The 12,848-nt window shown below is 36.1% G+C and overlaps 1 pseudogene; it reads left to right on the top strand.

The window, feature by feature from the left end:
* Nucleotides 1-4,842: 4,842 nt before the first annotated feature.
* On the top strand, nucleotides 4,843-5,104 carry LOC150040519 (small nuclear ribonucleoprotein E pseudogene; annotated as a pseudogene).
* The last annotated feature ends 7,744 nt before the right edge of the window (nucleotides 5,105-12,848 follow it).

The raw sequence follows: 12,848 nt of genomic DNA, 5'->3' as shown, positions 1-12,848 counted from the left end.
CAGATCTCAGCCTTGTGAGTAGCTGGGACTGCAGACATGATTCACCAGCACCTGGTGATTTTATTCTTGATAATGCTATTCAGTGTTGGTCAAATGAATGTGATCCTTATTAGCTATTAGTAGAACTTCAGAAGCATGTGACCAAAAATAATAAATCCTTGATTAAGATAACAAACATTAGTTTTGTAGAGTAGACTTATGTATATGACTTTTATGCTGAATCAAAGCTTAATTGTATCAACATGGAACTAACATTCATGGAAAATAGGATGAGGTTATAAGAGAATAGATGGAAAGCATACAGAATCATTTGATGACATAATTTCTAAAAGTCAAGACAAAGCTAAAGATGAAGAATTTAGATTAGAGTATATAACCATCAAGGCTGTATATGAAAGAAAGGATAAGAATTGTGACTCAATAGCATAAACTAGATTTAATAAATGTTTTATTGATACTACTTGGTCAAAAACCTGGTGGTAAACATACAAACTACATCAATCTCTGAAAGACCCTCCAGATCCCAACCCCTCTAGAGTATAAGGATAATCAGTCATGTAGCTCTCTTCCCATCCATTGCTACCCCATATTTGGAAGCAGAAAGACCTGGATTCAAATTCAAACTTTCCACCTGTATAAATGTTTTGGGGGGCATGGGGCTTGAACTCTGTCCTGGGTGCTGTCCCTGAGCTCTTCAGCTCAAGGCTACTCCCCTACCCTTGATACACAACCCCACTTCCTGTTTTCTAATGATTAATTGGAGATAAGAGTAGCAAGGCTTTGTAGTGCATGGGGCTGGCTTTGAACCTTGATTCTCAGATCTCAGCCTCCTCAGTAGCTAGGATTATAGGCGTGAACCACCTGTCCCGGTTCTACCTGTATAAATTTTAGAAACGTACTTCACTTCTCTATGTTCTCATCTGTGTAATAATACCTACTTCTCAGAATTCTTAAAAATCCTTCTCAAAGATAAGTAGACCTTATAAAAAATGAAAATTCTTGGGCCTTGTCCAAGATCTCCTAATCCAAGCCACCAGGGTGGTGCCCAGAAATATTTACTTTAATAAGACTTTCCATTCATTTCCTGCACATTAAAGTTTGAGAACCACTCATATAATGGATTAAGTACTGCAATGCATGTAAATCTTCTGACACAATGCCAAGTAAAGTACATATCTCACAGTAATTGCCAGATAAGGGTATTTTCCATGCACTTTACTGAGCTCTCTACATGTTGTCAAATATGTGCATGCACATGTGTGTACTTGCAAACACACAAGCCCTAATTATAAATTGGAGTACCATACATTATAAATAATATTAGATTTTCCAAAATTCCATCTATTAAGAATGGGAATCCTATATACAAAATGTGATATGGCACCATCCAACAACTAATGCCATTGTTTTCCCATATTGATTGATTGTTTTCCTTACTTGATAACTGGGAAAAACAGTCCAATGATCAGTATTAAATGTTATCATGTATCCAAGTCTGGTTGCTAGACAGAACATTAGGAAAGTACAAAAATTTGTTGATGCCATCAAATAGCTTAACGAAGGAAGATGAAGGAAATTAATATTGATTAAACATTCACCTACTGTGATCGTGACTGTGGTGTTAGGAAATTATCTTAATGAAATAGATTCCAAGTATACCATCATCAGACATTCCATGCCAGAGGATATGAAACAGGCTCATAGTGCAAATTATAATGTTCAAATTGCATAATTGCAGTTAGTTTAAAACATACAGAGAGAAGCAAAGTGAAAAAGATGAGTTAACACCATCTGACATAAAGTGCAAATGGAATGGAGAGGAAACACTCCCTGAATCATGGATTACATAAAGTTTACACATCCCTGCTGAAAGTGTGGTTTCAAAGATCAGCATTCAGGGAAAACAAGGAGATGTAACAAATGGAAGGTGCCAGAAGACATCACACTCTTGCTTTGTCAGAGAAACACAGTGGTCAGTATACTTTGACAAGTAGTCAGTGTTTTTGTCTGTGTACTTAACAGGCCATATGAGACCAGAATAAGTGTCACTAATGAGTAGCTGATTTTTTTTACAAGAATATACATTTTTATTTACACTTTCAATTACTCTACCAAGAATTTGAATGTCTATTGTGTGTTAACACAGTAGAGCCAGATAGAGAAACAGAGTAGTAGCTGATTAACAATACAGATGAATTTAACAATTAGTAATTTTTTCTTTAATATATTTTTATTGTAATTAATAGAAGAGTTACATTATATTCGCCAGATAGAAGGTATATTACTTCAGAAACATTGCTACCTACCCCTTTTCATGTTTTTGTCCCCGTTTCCCTCCCCCCACCCCTTTTCTTGTTTTCCCCCTTCCTATCCTATTTCAAATAAACACATAAACAAATAAACATATATACAATATATCAGATACCAAGGTAAGATACTGTAACAATATGAGATAACCAAGGGACAGCAAAAGAGATGAGAAATAACATAGTACATTAAGAACAACAATCACACATTATATGGCTCTTGTTTCCATATCCTGGAGGTCCTTTCATTTAGCATCAACCTATATGGCCTTATGTAGCTAGGTTGTGCCCTATTGTAAACCTCTAATGAGTAGCTGATTTTTAAAACAATCTACAGTTGTCATGAGTATTTTGTCTAACCTGGTCTATATCACTTCTTGTAGTCAATATGCATTACATTCAGCATATATGTTTGGCTCACCTATGAAAGCTAATTATGTGTCAAAATCTATTTGATTTTTTTTACTTATTTCTTTTATTGTTGGCATATAGAATTAAGTCTTAAATAATAAATCAAGCAAACACAGTAGATACTTTGTAGATTTCTTTATTTTTTCATTTAATTCTTGCATTTTACATTAACTAAGTCAAACAGAATAGATAGATAGTCTCAACAGTTTGAGACTATCACAAAACAGCATATAGTGGCATGGAAAGGGGTGTTGTAGGCATTCCAGTCAAGATGGGTATATTCATGAAAGTCTCATAGAATTGAGTGGATATGTACATTATCAGAGAAGTAAGGTGAGAAAAATCTGGAGAGATCTTAAGAATGCTGATGGAATTTACATTTAGCTATAGGAAGAGATACAGTGATATACAAGAAGTAGATCGGACAAAATGAAAAGACTACAACACCTAAAAGAACTGGCTGTGGTCCTGTAAGCAAATAACCTTCAACAATCTTTGAAAATGCAACCCTTCTTATTAGTAAAATATTGAAACAAGTCTTCTGCTGTACATTGAATTATTGCTCAAATTATTTGCTGCTGCTTCTGTTTTAGAACCTAAATCTCCATCATACTGTTGTTGTCAGCCTTGGCCAATAGGTAGGTTTTGCCTTGGGGCATTGACAGTTATGTGCCCCACTTCTGAGGGTGGTAGTGTTAACAGCCATAGTGTGATTCTACCATATTTTCTGGAAATTCCCTAGCCAGGAAATAATACTTCAATCTTGTTTCTGAAATTAAAATGATCTGGAAGCTATAGCTGATCTAATAGCAACAAGAAGCACAAAAAAGAAATAAGTGTTTTCTTTATAAACCACTGAGATTTGCAGGTTACTTGTTACTCTAACACAACTCAGCGGATACAGCTTTCAGGAAGCATTATTTTGTGGTGTCTTGCATTACAATAAGAGCAAAAAAATCTTTGGATTGATATGGAAAAGCAAATGTTTCCTTTGTTACCTGATATATATTTTGTAGAAAAATTCATAGAATCTGTAGTAAAATTGTTAGAACTAATAAGATAAACTGTCAAGACTATTGTACACAAATGCAAAGTATAAAAATTAGTAGATTTTCTATGCTCCAAAAAATAGTTCTAAAATGTAATTTTTAAATGTGGCATTTAGGGCTGAAGTAATGGTTCAAGAAGTAAACTACCTACCTAGCAAGCATGAAGCCCTGAATTCAAACTTTTATTTATGTATATATGTATATATATATATACACACAATATATATATATATAATATATTACATATAATTGGTCCAGAAATGGTAGCTCTTGGCTGTAATCCTAGTTCCTCAGGAAACTGAGATCAAGAGGATGGCAATTTAAGGCCATCCAAGGGAAAAAATTCAAACAACCCCATCTCAACCAAGAGAAAATGAGACATAGTAGCACATAATCAACACAATGACACAGAAATTATAAATAGGAGGACTGTGTTCCAGACCCACTTGACAAATAACAAGATCCTATTAGAAAAGTAATGAAAGCAAAAAAGGATCAGGACTGTGTCAAAAGTAGTAGAGTTTTTGCCTACCAATCCTGAGGCCCTCCATACTACCAGAAAAAATACCATGTAAATTGACATATAAATTTCCTAAGACTAAATGGAGAGATGTATCACACTCTTGGTTTGAAAGTATTATACAAACTATCAGTTTGCCATTGAATCTATATAATCAATGCTATTTGAATCAAAATCTCAATATGGTCAAGTGTGGAATTTAATAAATTAATTACAAAATTAGGTAAGAGAAATTAAGGCCAAGAAGAGCCAAAAAAAAACTCATAAAGAAGAAAACTGAAGTACAAGAACAAAAAATTTCCTTATGAGATCTTAAGGCATATTTAATGACTCTAATATTTAAAATGATGTGCTGTTAAACAAAAGGTTTAAACACCAGGTTCTGGTGGCTCACAGTTGTAATGCCAGCAACTAAGGAAGCTGAGATCTGAAGATCATGGTTTGAAGCCAGCCTGGGCTGGAAAAGCAGTGACACTTTTACATCCAATAAATACCGATCCAGATGTTGCCTTCTAGGGTGGCATGCTGGTCGGTGTGGCCTTTGTAAGATTCCACCATGGTATACTGTGGCCAGGGCCAAAAGGTGCAGAAAGTGACGGTGGTGCAGGCTGTCAGCCTTCTCTTCAGATATTTACAACATAGATCTCAGACTCAGGTGTGTCTCTAGGAGCAAGTGAATATGCACAAAGCAGTCTGCAGTATTGGTTTTGAACTTTGTGTTAGATGATGTAAAAGAAACTCATTCTAAAACCAAGTCAAGGAAACAACTGAGTTGGATTATAGCAAAAGGAGATAATATTCTATTACAAAGTGTCTAAGTAGAAATGACCAGTGAAGTGAGAAGTTATTAAGAATCTCATACAGTTTTTTTTAAGTGTTCTTTGCTGGGAATCTGAAAAAAAAAAACCATCGGTTCATATTGTTTAATGAGCCCTGTTGTTAACATGTAGTATGCACAGTTATGATGATCTTGTGTTATCATCAGGTGACAATAAATGCCTTGGAAGTGTTTTTTATTAAAAACAAAAAGCTACCAAAAAAAACTGGAAGTGGAACTGTGGCTCAAGTAGAAGAGCACTATCCATGAGCAAAAGGAGCTCAGGGACAGGCCCTGAGTTCAAGCACCAGAACTGATTTAAAAAAAAAAACCAGGGTTTATACATTTTACCAAAGAGGAATTTAAAAATGTCCATAAACATATGAAAAGGGGGACAGGAGTATGGCCTATTGGTAGAGTGCTTGGCTAGCATGCACAACACCCTAGGTTCTATTTCTCAGTACCACATACACAGAAAATGCCAAAAGTCAGGTCATGGCTCAAGTGGTAAAGTGCTAGCCTTAACAAAGCTCAGGGATAGTGCCCAGGCCTTGAGTTCAAGCCCCAGCACTGAAAAAGAAACTGACAAAAATCTTCAAAAATGGAAATTAAAATATCAAGGTACTATTTTATGCACATCAGATTGGTAAAAATAAAAAAGTCAGAGAATATAACACTGTGACCAAAAACAGAATTTCTCCAGAGGATACCATCGTCATTTAATAGTAGTGCTATGTTTTCCAGAGGAGATATGCTGTAATACAAAAAAAATCAGATAATAACAAACGTTGAGAAAAGCTGAAACAACATATACTTTTTTCTGGATGAAGCTTATAATTTTAGAAAAGGAAAAGCAAACACACATCTATATTCTAGTAATCATATTTTTAATACATGCACCAGGACAGTGGCAAAAAAATGTTCACTGCTGCCTTGGTCCTGAAAGCAAACCACTGAAAGCAACCAACCATTACTAATAAAAAGAGACATATTCATTCAGCAGAATGTTACAAAACACAAAATGTAGCCATGTTCATCCACATCAATGAGAGTCAAAGCCACAAAGTTCAATAGAAGATAATTAATTCTTCCTACCTCCATATAATGTTATATCAATCCATTCTGAAATATCAGATTCAGTTCGAATAAACAAAGTATTAAATATTTCGAATACTTGAGACAGAGGATTTTGGATGTTCTAACAAAAAGTATTGATAAATGAATGAGGTGATACCCTGATTTATTGTTACATCATAATGTACCGTACAAGTATATACAAGTATGAGTGAATTGCAGATTAGAAAATGATGCAAAATTCAGAGACACATTCAACTCACTGAAGAATGAAGTATGTGAATCCAACTTTCTACTAGTCTCATTAAGAAAAATTAAACAATTTTGATACTATATTAACATGAGGTTTAAAAAAAACATTATGATGGCCTATAGACACATGAAGAAGTACTCAACATCTCTGGCCATAAAAGAAATGCGAATGAAAACTCTAAGATTCCATCTCACTCCAGTTAGAATGGCCATGATCAAGAAACCTAATAACAACAGATTCTGGATGGGATGTGGTCAGGAGGAAACACTACTATACTGTTGGTGGGAGTGCAAACTCATTCAACCACTGTGGAAAGCAGTGTGGCAGTTCCTCAAAAGACTAAACATAGAGCTCCCCTATGACCCAGCTATTCCGCTCCTTGGCATTTACCCAATCGTCCAGAAACAAGGACATACTAAATCCACTAGCACAACAATGTTCATTGCAGCATTATTTACCATAGCAAAGTTATTGAACCAACCCAGATGCCCCTCAGTTGATGAATGGATCAACAAGATGTGGTATTTATACACAATGGAATTCTATGCTGCTGTCAGAGAGAACAACATCGCCCCATTTGTAAGGAAATGGAAAGACTTAGAAAAAATCATGTTAAGTGAAGCTAGACTCAAAGGAACATCGGCTCAATGGTTTCCCTCATCTGTCATAATCAGTAGAAACCTTGGGCTCTCCTAGCAGAGATTTACAATAGAACAAAACCTAGATACATAAGGCCATATAGTATGATGCTAAACAAAAGGACCTCCAGGATATACAAACAACAACCATGTAATGAGTGATTGTTGTCCTTATTATACTATGTTATCTCTCATCTCTTTTGCTGTCCTTTGGTTATCTCGTATTGTTACAGTATTTCATCTTGTTATCTGATATACTGTATATATGCTTATTTGGTTATTTGAAATAGGATAGGGAAGGGGGGAAACAAGATGAGCGGTGGGGGTAGGTGGAGGGAAATGGGGACCAAGACATGAGAAAGGGTATCACTGTTTGTGAAGTAATGCACCTTCAATCTGGTGAATATAATGTAACCCTTCTATTCATTACAATAAAAATATATGAAAAATACAATAATTCAGCAAGAACATAGGTCATGTCCTCAATAAAATGAATGGAATTACAAAAAAACCCTATGATACAAGTAAAATAACTATTGACACGAAATCCAGGATTGTGGTCACCTGAGGATTTAGGGAAAGATAATCTAAGCAGCTTCTAATAATGGTAACGTTCTCTTCCTAAATCTGATTAATAGTTCTGTGAATGTGCCTTTTATTATTTAACTTGCTGTGTATGTTTTATGCCCTTGTGTATGTGATTAATTTCACAGTAAATTTTTTCTAAGGAGAATAACTATATGTGTATTTACAAGGATATATATAGAAAATTTATATTTAACTAGTATACTATATACTAGAATTCAAGCACACACATTCAGGCATTTTATAAGGAGGTGGGAAGGTAAAATAAGTGTTCTTTTTTATATATTTTTATTGTAATTAATAAGAGGGTTACATGATTAAGTATTCTTTTCATTTGGTTCATGATTTAAAAAATGAAAACCATCAAAAAAATTAAAAAAAATAAAAATCACAACCCAGTCTGCTATTGAATTGTAGAAGTTTGGGTTCATGTTCTGAATACACATGTTTAATGTACTGCTGCTAATCATGATGTGCTATATGGAAGACTGTGAGTGTATATTAATTTTTCAGATGGCCTTCTCTAGTCATTTTAATTTTATGACTTTCTGTTAAATTTGATAAGATGGTTGCTACTTTTCCCTCATCGTAACAGTGATGAAGTAATTCTAACCATTGGAGAATTATCCCCTTCTCCACTTATTTGTATTAGTCTTGGCATTTTCAACCAGCTGAAGTTTCTTTGTAGAAATCTCTTGAGGCCCATGTTGGTATTTCGAGAATTCTTTTATGCTTAATATAATCTGTACATTTTCTCAACCAGACTTAAAAAATATATAATATTTTATATTATCTATTATTGTCTATCCCAAAATAAAAATACTTAAACTAGTAAGTGATCATCATGAATAAATCTTAACAACTTGTGGGTTAGAAATTTGAATGGGCAGTGGGGGGGGGGCCACTGGGAATGTGACGTAGTGTAGAGTGCTTGTGTGGTGTGCATGAAGCCTTGGGTTTGATTCCCCAGTATCACTTAAATAGAAAAAGTCAGAAGTGGTACTATATATGAAGTACTGCAGCACTAGCCTTGAGCAAAAGTAGCTCAGGAAGAGTATCCAAGCCCTGAGTTTAATCTCCAGGACTGGGAAGGAAGGAAGGAAGGGAAAAGGAAGGAAGGAAGAAGGGAGGAAGAAGGGAGGGAGGGAGGAAGGAAAATAAGGAAATAAGGAAATAAGAAAGGGAAAGAAATTTCAGCAAGGCATAATGGGAACAGCTCATCACCACTCCATAGGATTTGAGGCCTCCATTAGCATGACTGGATTCTCTTGGGGATGGAGTGTTTGGGTGGGCTAGGCTATGCATGCATGCTTCCCATGCAGCTAATTTGGACTTCCTTATAACATGATTGGTTACTGCAAGACCCAAACAGGGTAATGCAAATGCTCTTAGTCTTTTTATAACATAAGCCCATAACTGGTATAATGTCACTTCCATTATTCTCTTCTGGGTGTATACGTCATTAATGCCAGATTAGATTTAAGTGGAAGGGAAATTAGACTCTACCTCTCAGGAGCCGAAAATAATTCACTGTTATGTTTAGTCTATGATAGAAATGTATTACTATGAGAAAGCCCTTATAAACTCTACTTCACAGTAGAACTTTCCTAGATTTGAGAGATGAATGTCTCATAGCCAGTGTGAGTTATTAAATATTTCCAAATCAGTTACTAAATAGTAAACATTATTTCACTTCTTCCTTTTAATAAATGTATATATAATTAGAATCTCCTGCATCCCCGTGGGAACACCCACTCTTTTCTATGTATAGAGAGGCAATATGGATGCAAGAGATGGTGATCACACTGAACTGAAAAGTGTGAATTGCTGATTTGCTGTGGCTCCATAACACATGCAGCTGGGTTACAGAGTTTTGAACATTTGAAGTAAATGTTCTCAATTGGCTCCCAAATGCACTAGCATTTGGTGGTAGTATCTTGTTTCCTGTGCATGGTGGCCTGGCTTATACTGCTGGACCGGCTGCTGGGTGCAGCTTTAGCAGTCCGATTGCACATTCTGACAGGTGGATGGGTTACTTTCGCAGAGCCAGAGGCCCCACAGCTGCTAATCGTAATTATACTTGTCAGCAATGCATTCCCCTCAGGAAACTCCTGCTGCTTCATTAGGGCTAATTGCCAATAGGCAGTGCAATTTCCTAGAAGAGGAGGGGCCATAAACCCACAGGGAGTTGACAGAACAGCTGTGTGAGCTCAGAAAAGCCAGATGTGTCCATGTGCCATTAAAGTGTAGCTGAGGGCTGCTGAATTCATTCAACCCAGTCCAGAAAATGGAAGAAAATAAAGAATATGGTGAAGTAGGCCAAACTCCTCTATCTTTACTCCCTTCCAGGTTTTGTTTTAAAAAAAAATATGAGCACACTTTACTGGACTTCCAATTAAAGAAAACTCTATTTTGAAAAGCTATTTCATATCTAGGACTTCTGTAGCTAGCTTCATTTATCCATTCAGCAAATATATACAAGCACTTACTCTTTTGTCTGAATCTATACTTGGAACTTCAGTTCCAAGATGAGGTGTTCTCACTGATGGGAGCTGAATCATATATAGAGGTGTTACTTCAGTTAGCAAGGATGGTTATAACAAAGTACCATAGACTGGATGGCTTGTAAACAACAGAAATTTCTCACAGTTCTAGAGGGTAGAAATTGGAAATTGAGATGTCAGTCTGTTTGGGTTCTGGTGAGGCACATCATCCAGTTGGAGGACTGTTGATTTCATGTGTACATGTGTGTGCACACACATGTGTGAGCATGCCAGTACTGTAGCTTGAGCTCAGTGCCTCAGGTTCTTGCTTAATAGTCTGTTCAAGTCTGGCTTTCTACCACTTGAACCATATCTACACTTCAGGCTTTTTGGTTATTTGACTGTAGGTAAGTCTGACAGACTTTCCTAACTGGATTGGTTTTGAACCACCATCCTCAGATAATGGGAGCCACTGGAAGTTGACTTGGACTAGGGACTTTTATGTTTTCTTCACTTGGCAGAGAGAAGGAAGGAGAAGGCAACTCTCTTGTGACTCTCATAAAGGGTACTAATTCTAGTTACTTTCCAAATGTCCCACATTATAATTAGTATCCATTGGGAGACTAGGTCTCAATAATGCTTACAGTATCCTTTCCCTTTATGGTAAATCTCTTCAGACTCATTGATAAAACCTCTATCAGGGCCATCTGAATCCATGACAGAAGTGAGTCTCAAGACTCTTTCCCTTGTGGCATATACCCAAGAAACACGTCTGTGTTGCACTGACCACCATGGGTTGTCAACTTTTGGCAAGAGTTAAATAACTAGATAAAAGGAAATTTCAAGGGTTTTCTCTATAGCTAATGTATATTTTTTACCATAAGATTTTATTATTTATAAGTAGAAAAGAAAGAAAGAAAATATATGAGTTTAAAAATAACAAATGGGAGCCGGGAGTTTGGCCTAGTGGTAGAGTGCTTGCCTAGCATGCACGAAGATCCGGGTTCGATTCCTCAGTACCACATGCATAGAAAAAAGCTGGAAGTGGTGCTGAGGCTCAAGTGGTAGAGCTCTAGCCTTGAGAAAGTCCAAGGACAGAGCTCAAGCCCAGGACTGGCAAAAAATAAATAAAAAAATACCAAATGGTGGATTCAAGCATTATTTAAGCATACAATTTTATTTAAATCTGCAAAGTTAAAGTTATTTATTAAATTTCCCATAAATCATCACATGCTAAGTTTATGTAGGAGTCCCTACCTCTTTAATTAGAAAGTATTTATTATGTGTCTTGGTTCTGTGGATTAGACACTTGATTTTTTTTTTTTGGTCCTAATACTGGGGCTTGAATCCAGAGTGTGCTTGCTCTTCCTGAGCTTTTTTGATTAAGACTAGTTTTCTACCACTTGAGCCACCACTCCACTTACAGCTTTTTTTATGGTAGCTTAGTAGAGAAAACACTGTCACAGAGTTTCCTGCACTATCTGGCTTTGAACCATGATCCTCATGTTTAATATTCCTGAGTGGCTAGGATTACAGGCATGTGCCCCCAGCCCCTAGCCCAAAGGTAAATTTTTAAAGCAAACATTTCTGAGAATTTCTAACAATTCTTTTTTTAAATTTAATTTAATTTTATTTTATTGTAAAGGCAATGTACAGAGGGTTTACAGTTACATAAGTAAGATAATGAGTACATTCATTATGTAACATTGTTATCCCTTCCCTCATTTTTCTCCCACTTTCTCCCCCTGCCCGCTAATTCCCTCTCCAACAAGATAGAGTTCATTTCCAATGTCTTATATCAATGTTGCATCGGTTCACACTTAGCCTTTTGTTTCACCATTTTTTTATTCCCTTCCTCTTCCCCAAATCAGATAAATGTATATACAAGACACAGCATCAAAATCAAAAATAGTGACTACAGGGGATAAACCCAAGGGAGGAAAAATAAAGAACTATTAAAAACAACGACATCAGCTGGGAGTTTGTCCTAGTGGTAGAGTGCTTGCCGAGCATTCACGATGACCTGGGTTCAATTCCTTCGTACCACATACATAGAAAAATGCAGAAGGGGTACTATGGCTCAAGTGGTAGAGCTCTAGCCTTGAGAAAGACACTGCTCTGGCCCTTAGTTCAAGCCCCAGGATTGGATAAATACATACATATGTACATACATAAAGCAGCATCTTCAACAAAAAACACTTCTTTCCATATCTTGGAGTTAATTTCCATTAGCATCATTTTATATAGTCTTATGTACATAGATATTGAACTATTATGATCCTCTGCTAGGGTTATCCTAGACATATACTAATTGTTACAAATGAGGAAAACCATGGAGTCTATGTTTCTTTGTGTCTGGCTTACTTCATTTAATAAGCTTTTTTCCAAATCTTTCCATTTCCTTACAAATGGGGTTATGCCATTCTGATGGAAGCATAGAACTCCACTGTGTATATATACCACATTTACTTGATCCATTCATCTACTGAGGGATATCTGAGTTAGTTCTCTATCTTAGCTATGGTAAATAATAATGCAAACAACATAGTTGTGCTGGTAGCTTTAGTGTGGCCTTATTTGTGTAGTTTGGATAAATGCCCACAAGCGCGAACACTGGATCCTAAAGGAGTTCTATGTTTAGTCTTTTGAGGACCCTCCATACTGCTTTCCAGAGTGGTTGAACCCATTTACATTCCCACTAACAGTGTATTA

This window comes from Megascapheus bottae, chromosome X (assembly GCF_031878675.1).
Source record: "Megascapheus bottae isolate mThoBot1 chromosome X, mThoBot2.hap1, whole genome shotgun sequence".
Classification (NCBI taxonomy): Eukaryota; Metazoa; Chordata; class Mammalia; order Rodentia; family Geomyidae; genus Megascapheus; species Megascapheus bottae.
The sequence above is the reverse complement of the archived record's forward strand: the minus strand, read 5'-3'. Positions and strand labels throughout refer to the sequence as shown.